The sequence below is a fragment of the Thermobia domestica genome, chromosome 1 (assembly GCF_964235325.1).
Source record: "Thermobia domestica chromosome 1, izTheDome1.hap1.1, whole genome shotgun sequence".
Classification (NCBI taxonomy): domain Eukaryota; kingdom Metazoa; phylum Arthropoda; class Insecta; order Zygentoma; family Lepismatidae; genus Thermobia; species Thermobia domestica.
The window spans coordinates 189,995,028-190,021,135 of NC_137454.1; positions in this window are offsets into that span (position 1 = coordinate 189,995,028).

Below are 26,108 nucleotides of genomic sequence, written 5' to 3' on the forward strand. Positions count from 1 at the left end.
TAATTATTATTTTGAGGTTCTAACTTACAAGTTTTATGGAAATTTTTGTGTTCATTTTTGTTTTCAACAACTCAAACCGCCTATGAATCTTCGTTGTCCAGGTAATATATTTTATTATTATTTGTATGATTGGAGGTGTTACGCTGTCATATTAAGTTGTATGTATAAAGGTAACCAAGAAAGTTCTGTCGCTTTTTCACCCACCACCTTCGAACATCGATATGTCACCTAAGATGTACCTGACAGATCAAAAATAGTCCCCATCAGCATCGATGACCTTCTGCCAACGTTCCGCAAGGCTATGGATTTCATCGCGGTAGCACTTGGTGGGCCGTGAAGTGAAGAAGGTATCAAGTGCATTTTGCACCTCTACTAGGGATTTGAACTGGCGAAGTCATTATCCAAGGAATGGAGCAGGTGATAGTCGGACGGTGCAATGTTCGTTGAGTATGGCGGATGCAATAGTGTTTCCCACCAAGGCGTAGAATGGTGTCCCGGGTCATCTTAGCCACGTCAGGCTTAACGTTGTCCTGTAACAGGACGACCTCTTTACGATTCAGAAGTGCTAGCTCCAGAATTTTGAGTTTTTCTTGAACACGGCTCAACTGCTGACAATACACAGTTGCATTGATGCTCTGACCAGCTGGTAGCAGTTCCCGATACACGATAACGCGAGTACTTCATCAAACACACCGGAGGACCTTCTTCTGGTTCAGTGCTGGTTTCGGCAGTTTTGGAACCGGTTTATGGGATGCTAACCAATGATGACGGCGCCGTGAAGCTTCGTACAGGACCCACTTCTCATCACATGTCAACACCCTGTCCAGAAATGGCTCCTTCCTCAGACGAGAGAGCAAAGAAACACAGGTGTCTGCTCGCGTTGCCTTCTGGCCTGGAGTCAAATCATGTATGACCTATTGACCCAACTTGTAGTGCTTCCTAAGTGGATGGAAGTTCTTCACTTACACTGAATTGTAGTCCCAGTTCCTCACATGTCTGGCCACTGTTTGCATCAATAGCTGCCTGAAGATCTTCATTTTGTACATGTGTTGGTTTTCCGGCTCGTGGTGCGTCTTCGAGTGTTTCGTCACCGTCCTTAAACTTGTTAAACCACCGCTGCACTGTCTGCGTAGTCACGACACCCTCACCAAAGGCCTGGCATATCTTCCACCCCGCTGCAATGACGTTTGAGCCCAGTTTGAACTCGTACACAATACACGCCCTTATGACGCTCTGTGGAGGCTCCATGTTCACTGTCCTTACGCAAGTTCATGGTGTAACTGAACTGTACAACCAGATAGTACGTTGGATCACATCAACAACTGACCTTCGCCTTATTTCCATTCGCATTCAATTCACGGTGAGGGCCAATGGAACAGAGACTTCCACAAAAAGTGACAGAACTTTCTTGGTTACCTTTATATAAATTTTCAGCATAGCCTTGATGCACAATTGTGGGACTTTAAGGAAAAACTTAAATCTTAAACGTAAACTTAAACTTTGTTTTTGGTTGGATTGTTTTACGTATTTATATATATATATATATATATATATATATATATATATATATATATATATATATATATATATCACTCTGCAGCTAGTTTTGGAAACTAAAGAGTCTCCTGGTTACAACTAAACCGATGTTCGGTTATAATCTATGAAGCGTCTTGTAAGTATCTTAATGTATTTTTCTGTTTGTATGAGCAGCAAACACAGGTGTAGCAGACCAGTTAGTTCTTAATAGAATTATTTATGATACAGAGAGTGTTAGAAAAATTTCTTCAAAGTCTGTGCTCATCTCTCGTAGTGTGACCTACAAAGAAAGCAGGAAGAAATATCGAATTATTTCGTGTTAAACACTACTCCATAATACAAGTTACTTATTCTGTTATATCACATACTAAATGTTCTATATTATATATCAGTGATATTTTTTGATTTGTCGTGTTCCTTAGAGCAATTACAAAGGATGGGTTAAGAAAATTTAGGAATTACAAAAAGTAACTTAACAAGAAAAGAAAATTTTCCTACTTTGTAATTTTATTAGCATCACGAAAGTGAGATTTATGATATTGTAATGCCAGTACGTCCGTGCCTCCAAGCGATAACTTAAAAAAAAAAAAAAAAAAAATTAAAAAGCGGATTTTTGAATTCTGTTTCACAATAAATAGCTAGAGTGACTATCTTAGCCAAGTTCCTTAGTGGAGTCAACCCGTTAACACCTTAACGGGAAAACGGCGACTTACGTATGTCCGTTAGTCCATCAAGTGGTCTTGCATGAAAGAGAACTTTTCAATTATGTTTTACGCAATGATTATCTAGTGATTATCTAGGTCGAGATCATTGATAGAGTAAATCCATTAGTATCTTATTGGGTAACAGTGGCTTACGCTCTTCCGTTACTGTACAAGATAACTCCTGAACGAAGGCGATTTTTTTTTACAATAGATAGCTAGAGCGATTTTCATGAACGAGTTCGTTGATGGATTCAATCAGTTAGTACCTTCAAGGGTACTGGTGACTTTAACGCTAACTAATCATATCTCGCTTTCTACTATTGAAACAAAGGAATGAGAGATTAGTATCTTGCCCTTAGATGGAAGCAAACATCCCAGCGGTTGACATCTACAGGAAGAAATTGAAACTTGTAGGGGGTGATCAGTTTTACTTTTTGGGATTTAGATTTCTGGGCTTTCGGCACCTATGATCATGTTAGCCCGTCATGGATGAGAGATGAACTCCCTCTGCGAGCACACTATCCGGGAAAATAGAAGAAAGAAAGGTTTGGGGACGAAAAGAAGCAGCCTAGGACCAATAAGTTAGGTACTACCCCGGCATTTACCTGGTGTAAATGAGAAAACCACAGGAAAACTTTATTCAGGATGGCTGGCCTGAAAAAGATTTTTACACTTCTTTCGACCGAGTAGCCCAGAATTGAACCCGGGACCGCTCGCACACAAGGCGAGAGCGTTAGTGACTACACTACGCGGTGCCACTGATTTTTACTGTCTATTAGAACTTATTTTTCTCTGCGATTCAGAGTTTTAAAATCACTTATGGATTGTAGCGTTCCTATATCTAATTTTCTTAACGTTGAAGGAACATGAACGGCTCAAACTGACAAACTGTGAAATTATAAGAAATCAACCATTGTCATAAAATGGTCGAATGTAATTACATTTTTATAACTAAGACTGTTCGTTATTATGAACCAATTGTAGGTTTCTCTTATCTGTATTAAGATATGGATTTTTGATTCTGATAAAAAACGATTCGAAATTAATTCTTTCAATATATGTCGATGGTGTATGGCGTTTGCATTGCCTTTTTGCTAGAATAAATGATTAGATAATTCTGATATTAAAGACCTCTCTTCTTTTGAATCTATAGTTTGTTGTTTAATCTTTGTTTTAATATTGGGTTTCGTGATGCGAATGTAATCACATCTACATATGACTTCATAGACTCCTGAACGAATGTCTTGGTTTGTTAAAGGGGTTTGTATTAATGCGTTTGTAGTAATTTCGATGATGATCACTTATGATTTTGTGGCATTATTTTAGGCATTTGAAATTTAGGTGGTATAAAGTTTTTAGCACTGTATTAAAGGTCACTTTGTAACCTTTCAACTGGTATTTATCTCATCACATCTGTACCTCTTCTCATTTCTGAGACATTCCACGTGCATCCTGATTTTCTCGTAATTTTCTACATGCCATATTCGAAATATGGGCGCCGTGGGCATATGGAATGGAATCCAATATTTGTAATCATGCCATTGTTTACAAAACATGTACCAATATATTACAAAATATCAAAATTTGAAAAATGGCCGTAGAATCAATTTATGGTAAATTGTGCAATTTTCGATGAAATGACTCAAAAGGCTATGCGTGCGGGTTTTCTCGGGGTGCTCCCTTGTCCTCTCACTCCCGTGATTCCACCATTATCATCATCAATCTCAGCATCTCCGTCTCTCTTAGCTTTGGAGCATAATCATAGGCTTTAAACTAAAAAAAAAAAAAAATAGGCGCAGCCATGTTGGTTACAAACAAACTGTTTTTAGGGTGGTTGCTAAGGCAGTTTCAATGGCGTCGTATTGAAACTGCTGAATCTTGTGAAATATTCTCAATATAGTGTTGACGAACAACATAAATGTGTATGCTGAAATGTCTGATTTAACGAATAGCAGTGAATATATTTGCTTTATGCGTATATGAAGCCTAAATTTTATCATATGAAACAAAATTACTCTACATTTTATTTGCTGCACAAGTCCGGTTTAAACTTTACTATATTGCCTGTACTATACTCTTACCAACATTCATATACAGTAAGGTACAGTTAGGTCAATTGTGCTTTATAAAATGCGGTTTTCTTACATATTTGTGTAAACGCCGATTTACCAGTTTTATAATCATCCATTGCCTGCTAATGTCAATTGAAATTTTTACACATAATTTATGTTACCACAACGGTAAAAGTGTCATCGAAGTTGCGCTGGTGAGGTTCGGAAAGAGCGGAGGCAGGCGAGTATCATACTCCATGCTGGGGCAGGCATTGTTTGAAGATTATACTGTCTTTAAACGTGTGATTCAGCTATCAGTTTACTAAGAAAAGATATTACACTGTTATGAGTATTAATCTAATATATATTAAACAGTTAGCGAAATTAGTCTAAAATGTCACAAACATACAAAGAAACAGAAAAGACAGAGCAAGGATGCTTTTGATAAAAATATGTGTATTTTAATTTATTCCTGGCAGAATGTGCAAGGAGAGGAAGTGTTCCTCAAAAAGGTTGAAATATATTTGTTCGCCCAATAAATAATTAATTGTTATATCGGGGGGCGTGGTGGCTCAGTGGTAGAGCGTTCATCTCCGGTGCTTGGGGTCCCTGGTTCGATCCCAGTGCGCGCCGTGTGGAGTTTGTGGTCGACAAACACCGTGCTTGTGGGTTTTCTCGGGGTTCTCCTGTTTCCTCCAATTTTCTTCATTCCACCATTTCACTCATCTCTCATCATCACCGTCTCCTTTAGCCTAACTGGCATAAACATGGGACGTAAAACTTAAAGATTTCATTTCATTTTTTTAAATTGTTATATCGCTTGTTGTGTGGCGTGGCTTTCTTATTGTTTCTCTTTAATATATTATGTAGTACAATATTTCTAATTTGATTTGATTTCTTAATAATTCTGTAGTCAATTACTCTTAAACTGTTATGGTTACATCCGAAAGCGGAACAAATCATTTTCAGAGGCGAGTACCATGTAAACTTTTTTTATATAACCCCCTCAAAGCTAGTTTGTTTCTAACCAGCTAGCTAAACAGGAAGCGGAAGTGACGTTTTCTGCACCAGCATATTAGTTCGTCTTCCACTAGACCTGATTTCAGTGAAATCGAAGGTGACCCTCGAACTAACGGAAACTTCGTTTTCCCTGAGAGAGAGAGAGAAGAGGATCGTTAAGACGATGACGAATATGTTGGCTTAGTTTCATTTCAGCAATGTATGACCAGCGACATTAGTTTTAGACAACCGCTACGAGCAACATGCAGAGTCTTTGGTCGTGGGGTAAACGAGGTAACCACTGCGATTTCATTTTCTACACTCTCACATTCAGTAAACGATGCATGAGTGGAAAAATCATTTGTCTGGATGAAACAGACCTCCGGAAAGTTGCACTACGGATGCAAATGGAATAGGATGCGATGCTGCAACGCTTTCCTGTATATGACCTTTCACATCAGTAGCGGAGATCTTTTCTACTACCATCAGCTCTTGAATTCTTTTGTCCTCCTGAAAGGCTGGACAGTCCCTGGACCAAGCACAATGATCACTTTCACAGTTAGCACAGTAGGGCTTGGTCTCCGTATAGGACTCCGCACCATAACTTTCCTTGCCACAGTTAGCACAAACCGCAGCCGTCTCATTACAATGTATGATGGTATATCCGAAATGCTGACACTTAAAGCAACAAAATGGGCTAGTTATATAGAGAGACTCACTTTTAATTGATAATATCCAGTTTTCACGAATTTCGAAAGAGTTGAAAACTGAAAGAGTCAGAGACTGTGTTGGAATTCGTTTACCTGATTCTTTAATTTTTATTCGAACTACTTCAACTAAATGTTGGTGTACTAACTCAGATTTGATCTCCTCATCTTTTGTGTTCAAGAAATCACAACATAATATGCTCCGCGGCTAACAACCAGTAGTCGGCGAGACTCCACTGAAACGCGAAGTGTTCCAATGTTATCTAACTTTTTAGTAGTAAGATTTCGTGTTTTTTTTTTTTTTTTTTTTTTTTTTTTTTTTTTTTTTTAACTCACTATAAAGCTTAGTTGTTTGTTTATTCATTGACTTCCGTAGTTTCCTTACTCCACAGAGAACGTTTTGGTCCCAAGTTAACATCTAATTCGAGACAGTGTTTTGATCTGATTGATAGTGAGTTGACGGTGTTAGCACGCTTCTGTGATAGCTCATGGTTTCAAGCATTGTGATTGCTTCGTGACATAATGTTGTTGTGCGATGGGTATGGCATGTTATCTATGTGGTGGATGTGTGAGTTACTTGGTCACAAGGTATGATTAGCGCGTGGTTTTTGCTTTAATGTTTGTCCGAGGTAGATGTTACAACATTATGAGTCATGTTATGTTTCATGTTTGTGATGTTTCATTCATAGTACATAAGTGCAGTTGGTTATTTGAATATTGAAAGAGTAATGTTTTAACTGTATTTTTGGAAGATGATCAATGAAAATTAAATTTGGAAGAATTGGGTTATTGCTGTTTTTTAACTTTTATATTGCACTTCTAGAAATTAGTTCGTTATTATTATTATTATTATTATTATTATTATTATTATTATTATTATTATTATTATTATTATTATTATTATTACCTATCTTTTTACTTTTAATTTTGAGGGCTTCCTATCAGAAATATAATTAAATCATCACTGTTTGAAAATTGAGTAAGTAGGATGAAAGAAGTCCAACTTTCTAAGAAGTTCATTTTTAAAAAGAATCAGGCATTTTTTTTTAAAAGAATGTTTGCCATTAGATAATTTGCGTTACATACCAGAAGGTAATACCAGAAATATGAAACATAACCTAACCCGTAACACCTTGAACATATTTTGCAGCACAAAGGCTGATAATTTTGATTTGGTAGCCGAGGCTTGATTCTTTTTGTGGTGATCTTTCTCAGAACACAACTTATCTCTTAGTCATGACTTAAAACAATGCTACAAATTAACTGTTTGTAGCCACGAATTATGAGTAACTACTTCTTCATACCTTCAAGAACGGAAACAAATTCCAATTTTCGAGGGAATCCCTGCACTTACAATTCCTTTTTCTTTCTTTAACCCAGACGTAGGGTTTAGGTATTATTTTAGGCAGCCTTGAAACTGTATTCCCTATTACACTTTACTTGGTTTACTTGATGAGTTGTATATTCTGTCTTAATAGTCCAAGATCCTTGAAAAAAATATTGGAAGGTCTTCTCTGAATTTGTTGGTCTCTGTTGATATACATAAAGTTATTTTTTTTTTTTAAATTTTATCTGACTTGGATATGGAAAAGTTTTTTTAAAAATCACATTTGATTATACGGACTGGTCTTAAATATATTAATAATTTTTCATATTTTGGTAAATTTTAATAATAATCTTCTAATTATGAGTTTTCGCTAAATGCTTCATCAGATTTATCCTTTTTTTTTAAGTATTTGAATTTCATTTAATTGTAGAATTCTATAATGGTGTGAATGATTTTCCAATTATTTGTTGCCAGAAGATTTTGTAAACAGTAAGGTTCATATCCAAGATTTCTAGAGATTGTATCCATTATAAATGTCCTTCCTTTTTCTTGTTTTCACAAGCAAAAATTATGTGGTCAATAGATCCAATATCTTTCTTACACCAACATAAATTAATTTCAATTTTATTTATTTGGTATAATTTATGGGGTGTTAGTGCAGTATTAAAGAGTAGTCGGTAAAACAGGATAACTTTATATCTTGTCCAGTTATATATGTTGTTCCAAAGTTTAGGTGTATTTATATCCATGATCTGCCAGTAGTATTTGGCTAGACCTTGTCGATTAACTATTTTCCATTCATTTATTGATTGAGATTGTTGTGGACAAACAACTGTTTTGAGATTTAAATGACTTATTTTAATCAAAGCAGGTTGTCCTTCGTCACATGCGGAGTTCGCGGCCAGGTCTGTTTCATCATGGTAATTTATGTTGGAGTGTGATTTTGTATATAAAGACTTAATTGTATACCCATTTCCTTGTAATTGTTTGTATAAAATTTTAATATTGAATAGAAGCCAGGTAGTTTTGATAGTCCAGTTAGTTTTTTGTAAAGCATGAAATACACTGAGAGCATCTGAACACATACATGAACAATATATTTTTAGAGTTATAATTTGGATAAGAGCTTGTCGTATTGCAAAAGCCTCTCCTTCGAACATTATGAATGTTTTTGGAAGTTTATATTTTTTAACCTTTAAACTACGGAACTCTGTAAGGTTTTACAAAGAAGTCCATTGCTTCACTCCTATTTATCGAAGACACATGAAACTGCCACTGTTACAGAAGTTATTGTAGTACCATTTCGAAATCGAAATATCAGTAGTTAAGACAAGAAGCATGGTATTTTGAAAACAAAATATCCCATAGTTTATAGGTTAAAGATGTTTAAATTAGGAATTGATATTGCTGCACCAACATTTTCTCCTTTACATTTTGATGCGTCCATGAAGAGTAAGGTACAATTAGAGGAAGTTGATCCAAGTGCATATTCCAAATATTTGTGTTAATTTTTTTTCTATATTGTTAGATGTATAATATTTCGGCGTGATGAGGTTTATTTGTATTAAATTACTAAAATAATGAATCACATAACAAGGTAAAGAGGGTGTCTTAAATATTATTCCTTCATATCTTTTAATATTGATAAAAGCTTGATAAATCCATGGTAGATTGTTCTTATATGGTATCCTTTTTCTTCTATTTCCAACTATATAATGGATTTAGTATAATTTGTGAATGATAATTTTTTATTTTTTTATTTTGCCACTCTGGATAAGATAAAGTTTTCACCTTGTTTACATATTTGGTATTCTAGAGAAATCGTTCCAGTTTCTTCAAAAATAACATTTTTTTGACAGAATTTAGGTTGAGATAGTATGATTTTGAGCATATCATAAATGAAATTTAATTTCTGATTAAAGCAATTCATTTTCTCAGTGTAAAAAATACTTCCATTTAAAATTTTATTTATGATACATTGTGTAATAATTTTTTTTTTTGAAGACAAATAGGATTGATTCCCCAGCACTTGGAGCTTAAACTTTTAAGTATGTTTTGATATTTATTTAAATTTGTAATTAAATAAGATAAATGGTGTTTCCAATTGAGTTTTGTATCTAAGTAAAGTCCAAGATATTTAAAGTGATTATTATGATAAAGAGTATTTCCTTTTATTATGAGTTCTGGAATTGTGTATTTATTTTCCTCATAAAAAAAGAATAAAGGTTTTATTCCAATTTATCTCTATTCCATTATTAATTGACCATTTGATCAATTTGGTTAGGATGTGTTCAAGTTTATTTTTTCCTTTATTTAGATCATTAGTGGCCAAAAGTACCACTATGTCATCAGCATACGAAAATATTTTAATGTCTTTTGATATCTGTAAAATTAAGTCCAAAATATAAATGTTGAAAAGGATGGGGCTCAGCTTACTACCTTGATGTAGGCCAAGGGATGTTGTTCGAGATTACTATAGGTTTTATTTATTTTGATAGATATTCTTCTATTTATAAGTGAATTTTGAATAAATCTAATGAGCTTAGTGGGTATCTTGATTTTATACATCTTCTCAACAAGAAGACCTAAAATGACTGATTCATATGCTTTTCTTAGATAAATGCTGATTGCCAAGACAAATTTCCTTTCCAGATACGCTTGATATATATCCAGGATAACTCGTCCAATTGCATCACTTGTTGAGGAAGCTTTGCAAAATCCTGTAATGTTTTGAGGTAATATTTGATGATATTCTAAAAACCATAATAATCTATGTAAGATCAAATTTTCAAATATTTTCAGCGAGCAAGGGAGTAACGTAATAGGTCTGTAATTATCTGCAATTCTTATATGTCTTTTATTTTTAATTATAGGAATAATAAGTATTTGTTTCCATTGAGGTGGTAAATGGCCAGTTTCCCAGATGTTATTAAATATTCCTAAAAGTGCTGTCTTTCCATTTTCTGATAGATGTTCATAATGGTTATAATATATTGCATCAATTCCAGAACTATTGGCATGTAAATTTTGAAGTACATTCTTATTTGTACCCCTGGGTAAAATTTGTAAAAAGTTGTCGGTTTGATGCATAGTTGTAATCTTCTTCAAAAAACTTTTAAGTTGAATTTACTTATTTAATGCATGATTTTTTTTGGTATGTTACATGTATATTTAGAAACTTCAATTATTATATTGTCTTATTATGTTCCTCAAGAATATTAAGAGTGATTATAATGGGATCGTTTTTCATATTGGAAAAAACTTAATCTTTTCCTTCTTGTTTTTATTTTAATTTTTCTTTTTTCTTCATGCCTTAAAAATTGATTTCAGTTGATATCAAGAATTTGAGAATAAGTTTTATGGATGTACAGTTACACGTGGCCAATATATATTTATATGACAGAGGCGCCATGTCCATGGATTTTATGTTGCTGTTTCATTAACCTATCTCTTGAGAGTTGATATAAATCATATTCAAACAGTATATGATCAATGATTCCAATGCCTTTATCGCACCAGCGGTGATATGTCTCCTTTTTTGATTTCGTATAGTTTGTAAGGCGTTAGAGCCATGCCGAAAAGTATAAAACAGGATGATCTTTTTCCTGGATCAAGTCTGTAGAAGTTGACAATGTGTGTTCTTTTTTGTTATAAAAATATTCAATATAATGCACCTGAAATGTTTGGTATTGATCTTGTCAGAGAGTTAATTCATTATTGATCATTTTTGTTATGTCCGAATAGAAATTTTGAGGAGACAGCTTGAATGATATTTTAATTCCTTTAGTACATGCGCTTTTAGCAGTCAGGTCGAGAGTATTGCTATTTTCTATGTTTACATGTGATCTCATGAATCCAAATATAATAGGGTAATTCTGTTTAATCATAAGAGAGTAGAGATATTTAATATTTAATAGAATCCATGTGGTCTTGCTAGTCCAATGCGTGGTTGTAAGAGCAGCTAGCACACTGAATAAATCTGTGCATATGAGAACCTTGTTTATTTTATTTTTTTTTAATATAAAGTAGATCTTGTCTTATAGCAAAGGCTTCACCATCAAAAATAGTCATATGATGGAGTAATTGGAATTTTTGAGAGATCTCACCATCTGCTATATAAATTGCTGCTCCTACATTGGAATTAGGATATTTGGAGGCATCAATATATATTAAAAGATGTTCTTGAACATATTGTTGTATTTGATCTTGCCAGATATATTTGTTGAGTTGTTTTTTGAGCTCGATGTTTTTGAAAATAATTCAAATTATTCACAATACTCCCATAAATTGTAAAGTTTATATAAAAGTTAAAAATACTTTCTCACAACCTCAAGAAACTCCTTAGACCTTTTACAGGGCAGCAAGTTGAGAACTTTATTATTTAACATTTATATATCTGATTTACTTTTTAAAAAATGGAATGATAGCACAATAATTTTATTCGCTGATGATGTAATTTGTTGACCAAATTCACAGACTATTTCCATGCATAGCAAGGGAGAGACGGTACTTTATGGATATGCAAGTAATAATGTTGTAATTTGATGCATGCTTTAACAATCCAAGGTTTATTTTTAACATAGGGAGTTTTTTTTTTTTTTTTTTTTAACTAAAGTCACTACTTTTTGAAGTTTTGAAATAATTGGTGATTTAGCTTTGCTGAAACTATTAATGATAAACTTATAAGCTATCTTAAGAATTTCTAGTTGTATCAGTATGCATTTGGATTCGTTTAAGAGAGCGACTTTTGGACAAAATGTCTGTTGTGAGAAAATTAATTTCGCAATATTATATACAATTCGTTCCATCTGACTGTATTGTTTGTTACTGTTGTTGTAGAAAATACTTCCATAAAGGAGTTTTCCTAGACATCCTTGTTTTAGGATTGCAATTGAGGTAAATGGATTAAGGCTCCATTGTTTCGCCATTAAACATTTAAGCAGCCGTATGTGCTGTTCGGAGTTCTGTAGTAAATGTTATATGTGATGGTTCCAGTTACGTTTCTTATCAAGGTATAATCCCAAATACCTGACAAAAGGTTAAGATTGAAGTTTTTGTTGTTGTATGACAGAAGATATTGTGGTATACTTCTTTTTCGAGAGAATATTATGAGCTTGGTTTTATTCCAGTTGAGATTAAAACCATTACTCTGCATCCAAGAGGCGATTTGTTTTACATTATGTTCCATCTTTTTAATAGCTTTTTCAATAATATGAGCTGGAGTACTTAAAATTACATCGTCAGCGAATGAAACTATTGTGCTATCATCCCAACTTTTTAAAAAATAAATCAGATATACATACATGTTAAATAAGAAAGGGCTCAACTTGCTTCCCTGTAAAAAACCTAAGGACATTTCTCGAGGTTGTGAGAAAGTATTTTTAACTTTTATATAAACTTTGCAATTTATGGGAGTATTGTGAATAATTTGAATTATTTTCCCTGAGATTTGAAGGTGTTTCATTAAAAAAAAATGTCCAGAACAATATTGTCATATGCTCCTTGATATCAAATGAAGTTACTAACAGTGAATTTCAGATAATGAAGGCTTTATAGATATCCAGGATGAGATTAGCTAAAGCATCATAGTTGAAAATGTTTTCCTAAATCAAGTAAAATTAAACACAAATTTTTGATGGTATTCTAAAAACCAGTTTAGCCTATTAAGTATTAATTTTTTTAATATTTTATAACCACATGATAGTACAACAATTGGTCTAAAATTAGCCGTTAAATTTGTGGTTGTTTTTATCTTCGGTATTAGAATTACTAATACTTTTTCCATTTCTGAGGTATGTTACCAGTATCCCATATATGATTATAGTATTTGCGTAATATTTGCACTCCTGATGGTAGTAAGTTCTTATAATGCTTATAGCTGATTCCTTTTAGTCCTGGTACAGTGTTCCGATGAAAATTGATGACTGTCTGTAATTCGTTCATGTTGAAATCTATGTCCAATTCTGGACAAGGATTACTGAGCAAGTATTCTCTCATAAGTAGGTGATTCTTATTTGTTGAGCATGGAGTTAGTTTTTTTATGAAAAGATTCTATCCAAGATAAATCATGGAAATAAAGTTGAATATACGAGTCTGAATGATAATTTTTAAATTTCTTCTAATAAGTCCATATCTTGTATGAAGATGTATGGTCTGATAAGATATTACAAAATGCTTGCCAACTTTGGCGTTTGATTTGATTAATAATCTTTTTAGATTGTGCTCTTTTTCCTTTGATATTCAAAACAGTGATTAGGAGTGCGATGTTTTAGAAAATTTTTGAATGCTGTAAGGCTAGCGTTGACACTTTGTTGGCAAGAAGTATTCCATCAGATGGGTTTACTCGTGTTATGTGATTTTTTGACAACAGTTTCATTATTCATGGTTTTTCTTAGAGTATTAAGCGATGATGAAGTAGTTTTAATTAATTTAAATATATCAGACGGTTGAGTTGTAGTTGTGATCTTATCTTGAATTATTCTTTGATAATCTGTCCAATTTAGATTAGAACAAACATGTTGTAATTTTGAACTGAGTCCGTGTAAGTCAGTTTGTTAAGATTCTATAGTGGTTCTAATGTAATGAGTTTTAAAAATTATTGGGAGATGGTCACTGTTGTATGGATGAAAGTATGTAGATCACTCGCTTGCTATATAATGTGCATATTTGGTTAAAGTTAAATCTGGTGCACTATATGAATTTTAAAAAATGCGAGTAGGAAAGCCATCATTGAGGAATGTATAGGTAGAATTTGAAAGCGTTTGTAGAAGTATTTTTCCAGTCTTGTCGTTTCTATTAGACTCCCAAATTTTAGAATTAGCATTAAAATTGCCTATTATATAATCTATATTATGACTATTATCTAATAACAAGTGCCAAAATTTTAATCCTGGCTGAATTTTCAGTGGTATGTATGTATTTAACATTTTTATATTTTGAATTTTTATACCTATTGTTTGAATATGAGAATGAAAAGAATTAAAATTCAAAGTAAGTGCTTGAAAATGCATATGTTTTATAATCCAAACAGCTATTTACCCCTGAGATTTATGTCTAATTTGATTGATACAGTGATAATTTCTTATTTTTAATGCTATTCGGGGGTTACACCAAATTTCCTCAACAAAGATTAAAATCTTTGTCTTGTAAAAATATATTAATTAAAAGCTGTAAATAGTGACTTTCTCCATAGACACTTTGAGTGTTCCATTGTAGAATCGTAAATCGTTCAAAATATGATCCAGTCATGATAAAAATTTTATTCTAGAAAAGAGTATAGATTTTTAAGTATAGTTTCAAATTGGGAGTGTATTTATTTTCCAGAGTGGCTACAAAAAATTGTGTAAGGCACTTTTTAATAGCTTCCTTCTTTTTCTGTTGTTGTATGACAGATCTGTCGTGGTCGTTGATCAGTATCATTATTTTGGAATGCTTTGGTTTTAGTGTGAGATCTCGATGGAAAAGAATAGATTGAAGACGGATTTGTCTTCCCCATTGCATCTGATGAGGTGCAAATTTCTTCGATGTAATTTGTTTCTCGATTGGGTTGAATTAATGAAAGCTTTTGTTTGTAGTTGGAATCATTCTTTGTGATGGAAGTATGTCGAGGTTAGTCTTCTGAACTTTTCTGTAATGAGGAGTTATATATGCGGTGTGAGGCAATAGAAGTTAAACTTTGAGATGATTGTCGTAAAGAGAATCCAGTTTTGGTACAGCTTGAATTTGTTGCAGAACTTGACCTGGACGTTATGTGTTTGAGTTGATTTCTTCTTCATTTTTCTGGACAACGGAGGCATAATATCATATGATGCTGCTGATGAGCAAGACTTTTGTAATGAAGTAAATTTAAAAGTTGGTTGAGATGTCAGCGTTCGAGTTAAGTTGTTGTCTTGGGGTTGGAGATTGCATTTTTGGTTGTGATGTCTTCCGTATAAGGGCATAAGCTTTATTAAAAGATAATCTTTCTCGGGCCATCAGTTCCATTATCTTTTGTTGGCATAATCTTCCTGGACATTGGAGAAAGTTAGCGGCATGATCATTTCTACAATTTATACAATGGGGAGGATTGGAGCACAATTCCGGTGTATAATGACCACCACATTTTATGAAAAGAATTTTATTAAGACGACAGCTGCCCTTTCTATGGACAAATTTGTTACATCCATTTAAACATTGTCTTATTGTTGGTATGTAGGTGTATACAATACGTTTTATGTTCTAAAGCTTAACATCTGAAGGAAGGGCCTGCGAATCAAATGAGTATAACTGTAGGGGTAGATTGTAATTCTTTTTCCTCATTTCTTCTGTAGATTCTTCTTGCAGAAGTTACCGGTATATCACATTTTATATCATTCAGTAAATCATTTATTTCTATGTCAGTATCAATATCTTTGACGATACCTGTCGCGTAAATAGCATGATGGGGAATGAAAGCTTCCCATTTATGTTGTGTTAAAAGAGGATGTTCCAAAAATTTGTTAGCTTCATCCCCAGAACGGAATTGTATTTTTAATAAATTTCGACCTATGTTGTTTACTTTTTCGATTCCGGCTATTTCAGCAAAAAAGAATTTACGACTTATAGACATCATGTCTATGGCCTAATTCTTCTTTATGTGATTTTAGAAAAAAACATACTATGATTCTAGATGATGAGTTTGGTATTTAACTTTATCTATTTGATACGTATTGGTATTTTTATTAGGATACTTTTTGTTTTATCTTGAAATTGGATGCCCTCCATTGAATTTCATGAAAGTGCTACATCTTCATTATTATTCTGTTTTTGTATAGAGGATGAGTCTCTGTTTTGGTCAGTTTCCATAGTATCGATGCTTTGTTTTAACTCTTTGTAACTTGTTTCTTGTTCTACCATAATTTTAAAGTTGAATATTCAAACAAGGAAAATACATAGTCGATGCACAACAAATGGTAATTAAACTGAACACAAAAGTAAACACTGTGAAAGTAAAAACAATATTAATTAAGAATAATAAGAACAATCTCTCCAAATTAAATGGAAAGTTCTAGCACTTTCAGGATAAACTCACTATCTAGTTTAAAATTTTTTGGGGGGTAATGTATTAGTTTTCCTACACTTGCTTTAAGTTAAGTCTTAAGATTATATAACACCACTTAAAGAGCTCAGTATAATCTGAACACTAAGAGACATAATAAGTCTTCACATTAGGAATTCAGTTTTTTTTTCTTTCTTTCTTCGATTTATACATTCCTCCATCTCCATTTCGGCCTCCAGTAGGATACCGTCTTCATAGGCTCGAACTATAAGTTCCAGTAGCCTTCTTTCTATGTCAGTAATAAAGTAGATTTGAGAGTAATTTAACTAAAGTTTTCACTTTATAGTTGTATACTGGAAACACTGGGGAGATAGCAATGATAAAGAGTTCTTTTTTTCTTTTTAATATATGAATATCTTACAGAATAATATTGGCTATTGTTTCTGGAATTGATGAAAATGAAAAGTTTTATTACATGAGTCTAGTTAATTAACTTTTTTAATGGTGGTTTGTTGAACAAATATCTATAATTAAGAAAAACACTAAATTGTAGATTTTTTATAGATTTAAGTTGTCTTGTGTAACTTGTAATAATAATTTGATTAATTCCCAGTTTTTCGTGAAGAAAATCATGTTGATTGTAATTGAAAAACTATGAAAAAATTAAGAGATTATTGAGTAAATTATTTATTTTTTCTCTAAACAATTCACATTGGAAGATTAAATGATTGATTGTACCTACTTCCTGACCACACCAGCAGTAATTTGTTTCTCTTTTCCGTATGCTGTAAAACTTATTTGGAGTTAATGCAGTATTGAAGATTAATCGGTAATATAGAATTATTTTTGATCTTGATCATGCTTTAATTATATCATATGTATTCCTTTCCATTATATCTGTGAGGTTCCAATAATGAATTCGCAATCCATCTCTGATTTTTCTTCTCCACGAAATGGTCTTTTCGTTCAGTTTATTTCTTATGATATATTTGAAGTTATAGTAAGGAATATTAATATTTGTAGTTTTTACCATGAGTACTGCATTTTTACATAGACGGTCTGCTTCTTCATTACATTTTATCTGTACGTGAGTCCTGATATATAATAGTATTGTTTCAATATTATTATTATTTATTGTATGATACAATGTTTTAATTAACATTAAGTTCCAAGAAGTTTGTATAGATCAATTGGTATTATTTAAAGCTTTAATAACACTTAAGGCATCAGTACAAATGCAAGCACGTTTGATACTAAAATTTTTGATGTATAAGAAGACTTGCCGTATTGCAAAAGCTTCTGCTTCAAACATTGACATAGCGCTGGATAATTTGAATTGTTGTTTAGTATTTAATTTAGGAATTATTAACGCTGCTCCACTGGATTATTCTTTTGATTAGAGATGTCTGTGAAAAGTAGTATATAATCTTGAGGTAAGGAATCTATATAGAATTTCCAATTATATCTTTCTAGATTTGGCAAATTTTCATATTTATTATATTGTACGTAATTTGGAATGATGGACGGAATTTTAATTAAGTTGACTTCATATTAAAAACTGAAAGCTGGTATTGTATGTGCTTTTCCTATTTTTGAATGAAATTTCTTTATTGCTATAAAAACATCGTAAATCCAAGGTAAGGTAAGGGTGGTTTTTATAAGGTACTTTCTTATTTTGGTACAAAAGTTCTAACGACACAAGGTATTCGATATTCGAATATGGCTTTATCATTCTAGATAACAACAAATTAGCTGTATGTTTAGGCAGACAGAAGGTTGAGATAAAATAATTTTGACTGTATTATATTAAATTATTTATAACTTATTGTAAAAAAGAAGAATAATTATAAGTAAAGAACATCGAACCGTATAATATTTTCGGCATAAGTGTTTGTTGGGATATTTGATTGAGGACGCGAGGTTGTACTTCCCATATTTTTTGCACGAACACTTTTCAATATGTTATTATATTTAGCAGCTTCACTGGTTAGAAATTGCAGTTGAGCTTTCCATGTTAACTTCGAATCTAAAATAAGTCCTAAATATTTGATTTGTTTAGAAAGTTTAAGTTGGTTTACGTTAATAATTATTTGCTGTATCTGTTTCATTTGTTTTTTCTTGAAAATTGTGAATGAAGACTTTTGACAATTGTTATCCAATCCATTGTTAAAACTCCATTATTGAATAAATTCTTTTTTTTTTTTTTTTTTTTTTTTTTTTTTTTTTACAATTTTCTAAATTCCTATTTGCAAGTTATCAACTATTTCTTAAGTTACTAGATCGTCTGCGTAAATATATATATATATATATTCTTTAGGTTAACCAAGTCAAGTATAAATAGGTTGAAAAGAACAGGGCTTAATTTGCTGCCTTCAAGTAAACGAAGAGAAGTTCATCTTGCTTTTGAGTAAGAAGAATTTATCTTTATATGGACCGTCTGTCATGTAGTAAATTGCAAATAATTATGATATATGGCTTCGGAATATTTAAACGGTACATTTTTTTATTAAAATGTCTAAATTGAAGGAGTCATAGGCTTTCTGGAAGTCTATGCTGACAAGAATCAAGTATTTCCGTTGTTGAAAAGTTTTCCAAATATGTATTATTAGTGGGCCAAGTGTATCATACGTAGAACTATTTTTTCCGGAAACCAATTTTATTATCCGGTAGTGTTTAATGAACCATTTTATACGATTCAACATCAATTATTGTTCGAAAATTTTAAGTCCAAAAGAAAGCAATGCTATAAGTCTATAATTGTTGGCATCATTGCATGGTTTATTAGGTTTTAACATTGAAACAAAGAGTGATTTTTCCCAACTATCCGGACAGTTTCGCAGATATGATTTAAATAAGTCATAAATATTTGTTTGCCTCCTATGGGAAGATTTACATCATGAATATAGTGAATTTCCTCCATTCCAGGTAAAGTGTTCCTTTTTATATTTTTGAAATCTACTTCTAATTCTTCTGGAGAAAATGGAGGTTTCTTTTTTATGAATATATCATTTTTAATTTCCGATATAATTGTATTATTTGTATTCACGAAATACTGAGTTAGATTGTGGTGAAATTGACTTATCCAATCTCCATTAGTTGTATGTACTCTATTCCAAACAAGATTATTGGGAATTTTATTTAGTTGACTATGAAGAAATTTCCTAATAAAAATTTTGGAGCTTTGGAATAATAAATTGTTAAAAAAAAAAATCCCAATTAGTCCTTTTAATTCTATTTAAAACGATTTTTGTATTTGTTTTGGTGTTTTTATATGCTATAAAACCTTGCAAATTATTTGATTGTATAAATTTTCTAATGGCCAATCTCCTTTGATTAAACTGCTTCTTGGCTTTTCTGTTCCACCATATCGGTTTTCGATTTTTGATGAATAGAGGTTTTTGTTATCTGATTGTATCCATTTATGTGTGAACTATTAATTTTTGCCTTTAATGCTGACTGTGTAATCATATAATTTAAATTATTTATATTCCAATTAGTTTTATTTAAAAAAATTAAAGATTTTGAGAGTACTTGTTGATAACTTAGCCAATTTATTTCACAAGTAATTTTGTTAATTTTCGATGTAAAATTGCCTGCATCAGTATTATATTGCAATGATGAAATGTTAATAATTGGATGAATATGAATTAATATTGGCCTGTGATCACTTCCAAAAGGATCAAAATGAACAGTCCAAAAAACTTGAATAAAGTATTGAATTTTACACATAGAGACAACTGGAACACCATTGCCTTCTAAAGTAATTCTTGTGACTGTACCAGTATTAAGTGTTGAATATGCAGAATCTATTAATACCTGATTTATAATATTTCCAGTTGTATTGGCTTTAGTGCTACTCCAGGCCTAAGACTGAGTATTACAATCGCTCTTTATATAATCAATGTTGTTATTTAGAAGTAGTTCAGCCCAAAAATTGTAGTCTGGTATAATAGAAGGAGGGAATAGATATTTATAAATTTAGTATTATTGATTTCAAAACCATAAAGTTGAATATCTGGGAAATTATGATGAAGTATCAAATTCAGATGTTTTAATGCTATAGTGCTTTTGTGCAGGTGGTGAGACCTCCGTGACCATTTGCTCTTAAATGTTCAATGATTTTATACTCTTTTAACTTTAATTGAAATTTAGATTTACCCCAAGCATCTTGCAACAAGATAATGTCCGGACGAAATACATTTATTAAATGCAAGATTACATACCTTTTTGAGTATATACTCCGGCAGTTCCACTGCACAATTTTTAAACTATGTTAATGACTTAATTACAAATATAAAGTAGAAGCATTTTTTAGGAACCATATGGAAGTGATTAATACATAAAATTGATTAGAAATATGTTCCATATGTTCGGATGAGACAATTCAGTTATACAAAAGTGATATGCTTCCTAATAATTGTTTAATCGCAGACATAGTTCTGGAGGTAAGTCTGTCATTTTCTACAACAGCAGCAGTACTGGTACATTCCGTAGAATGTTGCGCCTGAGAATTGGTTCTAGTTAGTGTTCGAAGTGGAAAAAATGCAAAGGCAGTATGTTTTATTTCGAATTTGACTCGACATACCGGCTACCTAAATGTTGAAATACAGTGAGGGTATGTTGCCTAAAAGATTGCATTTCTATTTACATAATAACTAAAAATCATCGGAGAGCTTCTCTGAAGTTACGGGGGGAAGGGACATGGAGAGACTTTGATTCCCCGCCAACAACTCTCTGAAAAAATAAAAATATCCCATTATGTTATTATAGAGAATTATACACGAAAATCCTCAAAAACCGAGTTTTTATATTAGCAATTACTGGGGAAAACTGCCGGCCCCCCCATTTGATTAAAGGATATTCCAAATCCCCAGAAGATCCGCCTCTCTCAGCAGACAACCCTAACTCCGCCCATGCTCAAAACACGACATTTATATGCTTTAAAGCAAGAAGACATGCACATACATAAGAAAGAAACAGTTCAATATGACAAATTAAAATATAAAGTAGATGAACTTCTTTGAAGACACTTGATTTTAAAAACAAGAGGTAGGAAAAAAATAACAAAAATGTTGATGTTGTCAATTTAGAAATTTATTTCCACATACGTGCAAAGCTATTCATTAATTACTGTGTATGAAAAATGAACCTGTCAAAGGTATTTAGCATCTACTTTCCAGTACGGTATGTCTTGATCAGTGAAAAATCAGAAGCGGTATGCCTTAATCACGGAAAAACCAGAGGCGGTATGGCATACCACCGCATACCATCTCACTTCGACCACTGCTTCTAGTATTTAAAAGAGTATCTTTTTTGGGTAGATTGCTTGAAGAGCACATGTTCGTCCTGTTTCTTTATTTCTTTGTATTTTTTTTCTTTTCTGACTGGAAGAAAATTTAGAATTGGAAGAAGCTTTTCCAAAGTTTGAGCTTTTAATACTTTAATCAGGTATATGTTCTCTGTTTGAATAACGAGAACTTATTTGCTGAGAGTTTTTACCAGAGAAATGGAAATCTTTTTTTTTTTTGACTATATTTTGTTCAATACCACCACAAATATTTGTATTGGCACTGTTAGTATTCTTTCATCTTTTCCAAGGAGTTGATTCTTGTTCTACTTGAGTTATTTTTTCTTATTAGGTATAAAAGGTGAAGTAACATTATCTTCTTTTGTTTCCTGAGGATTGCCTTTTCTATTATGAGACAAGGGAGTAGCTGAATCCGTGGATTTTAAGGAACTATTAAAGCCTCCCATTTATTATTCTGATTGGATAATTTACTGACTTGCATATTAGCCTCATTAAATGATACATGATCTCTGGCTATAACTGTCATTATTTTACGTTGCCTGGCTCTTTCTAGGCAATCATAATCATCAGCCTTGTGTTCCATGCTACAGTTTAAACATTTGGTGATCTTAGTACATTTCTTGTTGTGCGTAAGTGAACATTTCTTGCAAATTGAAATTTTCGATTTGCATGTACGGGTCGTACGACCATACCTGAGTCAAGAAGTACACTGTCTGATTGCGGGAATACAGGTAATTTTAAATTAAAAATAAAAAAGAAAAAAGAAAAAAGTGTGACATGCATCGGGAGCTGTTGAGAATTAAAAGTAATAATTATAGTCTAAGTGGGAATTTTCTTTCCCGCATTATTACGGAATATACGTTTGTTCGAAACAATACGGACCTCTCAGTCTATTTCCTGTAATAATTCTTCAATTGGAGCTTCAGGATCTATATTTTTGACAACTCCTATGGTAAATATAGCGAAATTCGGAATGAAGGCTGTCTGATTTTGGCTTTTGAGAATAGGGTTGCATAGAGAATTATTAGCTGATTTACCATCAACGAAGTATACTTTTATTAAATTTTCCCAATTGGCTTGAAGTTGGTAATGCCTTCGATATCTGCTAGATATAATTTACGGCTAACGAACATTAAATGTTTAGTACCCAGATCTTCCGCATTAGATTTTATGAATACATAAAAGGAGCTGTATGTTCTACACTGTGTCTGTTTTTTAAAGACGAGTTTGAAACCATCGTTTCCTCTACGATAGGATATTTACTACCAGTGGCGTATTTAGGGGGGGCTTCCGGGCTTAAGCCCCCCCCCCCAAAATCTTACTTACTATAGTAAAGTATATGAAATGTCTTGCAGAATTTTCACATTTTCAGGCAAAGCCCTCCCCGAAAGTTAGCAAAGCCCCCCCCCCGAAAGAAAATCGTAAATACGCCACTGTATTACTACGTAATAGAATTGTCGGAAGTAGATTCTATTTCTTTCAAAACTATGTTAGAAATGGATTGATTATTAGATTCTCCTTGTAATTTCATATTAGTTACATTTTGCATATCCTCTTTTTCACCAATCATGTTTAAGCCTATTCCTGGAGTATCTGAAGAAAAACATTCCTTCATCTTGATTAGTAACTATAATATGGACAATGAATAACTTAATTATAAATCAACAAAGAATAATTTATAATTTATATTATAATTTATATGAAGAAGAATTATCATGTAATAAAATCAATAAAGCACTGATCTCACCCAGAATTGTCCGCAAAGAAAATGTCTTATAATACAGCTTTTTTTTTGGGGGGGGGGGGTAACTGAATTAGTGTTCACTCAGTATTACCATGAAAGTGCCACTAAAATACTTTTACGTTTATTTAAAAGTACAAATGAATAAATCTATATACAAACACCACTAGTAGAAGGCAATTATTAACGAATGATATACTTAAGAAGTCACATTTTAACTCTATTTCACAATTCTACACCTCAGCAGCCATCTTCCACTTGTCTCCCATACATTCCTGTACAACACCCTTTCTGCTCCGACTAACTTAATTATAAAGAAACAGAGGTTCCATTCGAAGCTTGCTAAGTACAAAGAAACTTGTTAACAACTTAATTGAAGCAATAACTGTTGACCGTTTTTACCTGTGCACCATTGGTAGTAGCTTGCCAGTAATATTTTGTTTTCATATTTGTTTTAGGCGTAAAAATGTATGATTCCATCAGTGTATGGTTTTGCATATACTCATCACGGACATTAAAATTTGACTTCTATGCCATATGTATGTAATTGCATACATCTCTATAAAAAAAAAAACACGACATAAGAGCAATATATTGTTTATGTATGGAACACCATACACATATTGCTGTACGGGAGAGTCATGTAAATGACATTCCATACACATGTCAGTCTACAATGTAATAAACCTAGTTTAATTATCTTAAATTAAACCCGTTATTGGGTTTAAAATTATTAGAAGGCCCTCTTATTAGCTAAGTCCTCTATTGCCCTTTGTTATAAGATAAACTAACGCTTCTGAAGATATTACATAATTTGTGTTCGTATTCCCTTGTGCCTAGTAGGAATCCTTGAAAGAGCTTCGATTTGTTTGTTCTTGTTTTGATATCTCTCAGTTTTAGCTAAAATTATTGTACTTTTGTTATTATAGTTATTATTTTATTGTTATTATTGAGTTTTCTTGTGTGGGTTTACGGACGTTGCTGGAGTATTTCTCTAATTTTATTAATTTATATCTATATATAGTGAAATCAATTCTTTATAATTATATTCGTGGGATCTTTCGCTAGATACTTTATCTGATTGTTTTTTTTTTTTTTTTTCTAAGTTGAATATTATTTATCTCTAAAAATTCTTGTAATAATTGTATGACGTTCCAGTAGATCCTAGCCAATATATTTTTGACTGAGAAAGGTCCATAACCCAATTGTCTGTAAATTTTATCTAACATATAGACTCTGCTGTTGTCAATATTTTCACAAGTAAAAATTACGTGGTCTATTGATCCAATGTCTATCTTCCACGAGATTTGTATCTGATTTATTAATTTGATATAATTTAATGAGCGTTAAGGCTATCTAATAAAAGACGATAGAACAGAATTAATTTGTATCTGGTCCATGTATGTATAATATTCCATCGTTTTGATTTATTTATAGCCATAATATTCCAGTAATATTGCCCAGGTCCTTTTCTATTTTCTGACTTCTAGTTGTGTACCATAATTGGCTGTTTTGTTTTAATTATTGATTTAAATTTAAGTGACTTATTTTCATTGAAGTTGGTTGTCCATTATCACATACAGTTTTTGCAGCAATATCTGTTTCATCATGAAATTTTATATTGGAGTTCGATTTCGTGTATAAGAATTATTTTGTGTTGCGAATATATAATTTTTCATATAACTGTTTGTACAAAATTTTAATAAAAGCCATGTAGTTTTGATGGTGAAGTTTGTTTCTGTTAAAGCATTAAGTACATTGAGAGCATCTGAGTACATACATGTATTATAAAGTTGGAGGTTTTTAATTAATAAAAGAACTTGCCTAATTGCAAAAGTCTCTCCTTCAAAAATTGAAAAATATTTGGAAAGTTTGAATATTTTTCGTAATGTTTAAGTGGAGGATTACAATTGATGCTCCAACATTCTTTTGGGTATATTTACAAGCATCCATGAAGACAAATACACAATTTGTAGATAATTGATCCAAGTGAGAATTCCAATTGTGTTTATTGATATTTTGTAAATTTGCTAAATTACAGATGAGATATACTTCGGTGTTATCACTTTTATTTCTATACTTAGTCATATAGCAACTCATTGATGGTTTACATTTCCCACACTTTGCTAATTACATTCGTTGTTGTAATAGAAAAATTGCAGCCTTGTTAGATTATTGCATAAGAAATTTTTATAAGACATATTAATTATAATGTAATTGTTTGCACTAAAAAACGTGGACACGACAGGAGTCATAACTAAAATGGCCCGGACATAAGCCCAAAATCGCTCGTGTTAAACGATATTGTTAGAAAGTAAATCTATTGTAGAAAATACAAATCGTAATGCCAAAGATATCTACACACACTATAAAGATTGAATCTAAAATAAAATAAAGCAAAAAAAGAAGAAGAAGAAACAACAACACTTGCATTAAACGAAAACATAGTACGAAACGGGAGTTAGAGGCAGGCTACCAAACCCTGATGCCATGTGAGCTCGAACTCAAAATTTCCTAGACGCAGCTGTCAATTTAAAAAATCATATTTCATTTGTTATTATTTCAATACTGCCAGGTTGAATCCTTCTTCTTTTAACTGCTACAAACGTAATACAAATATTTATTTATTTATTTATTTATTCACAAAGTTTCATACAGCACTAGGCCAATTAGCTAAAACTGTACAACATAAAGAAAATGATAACAAAAACAAACAAAC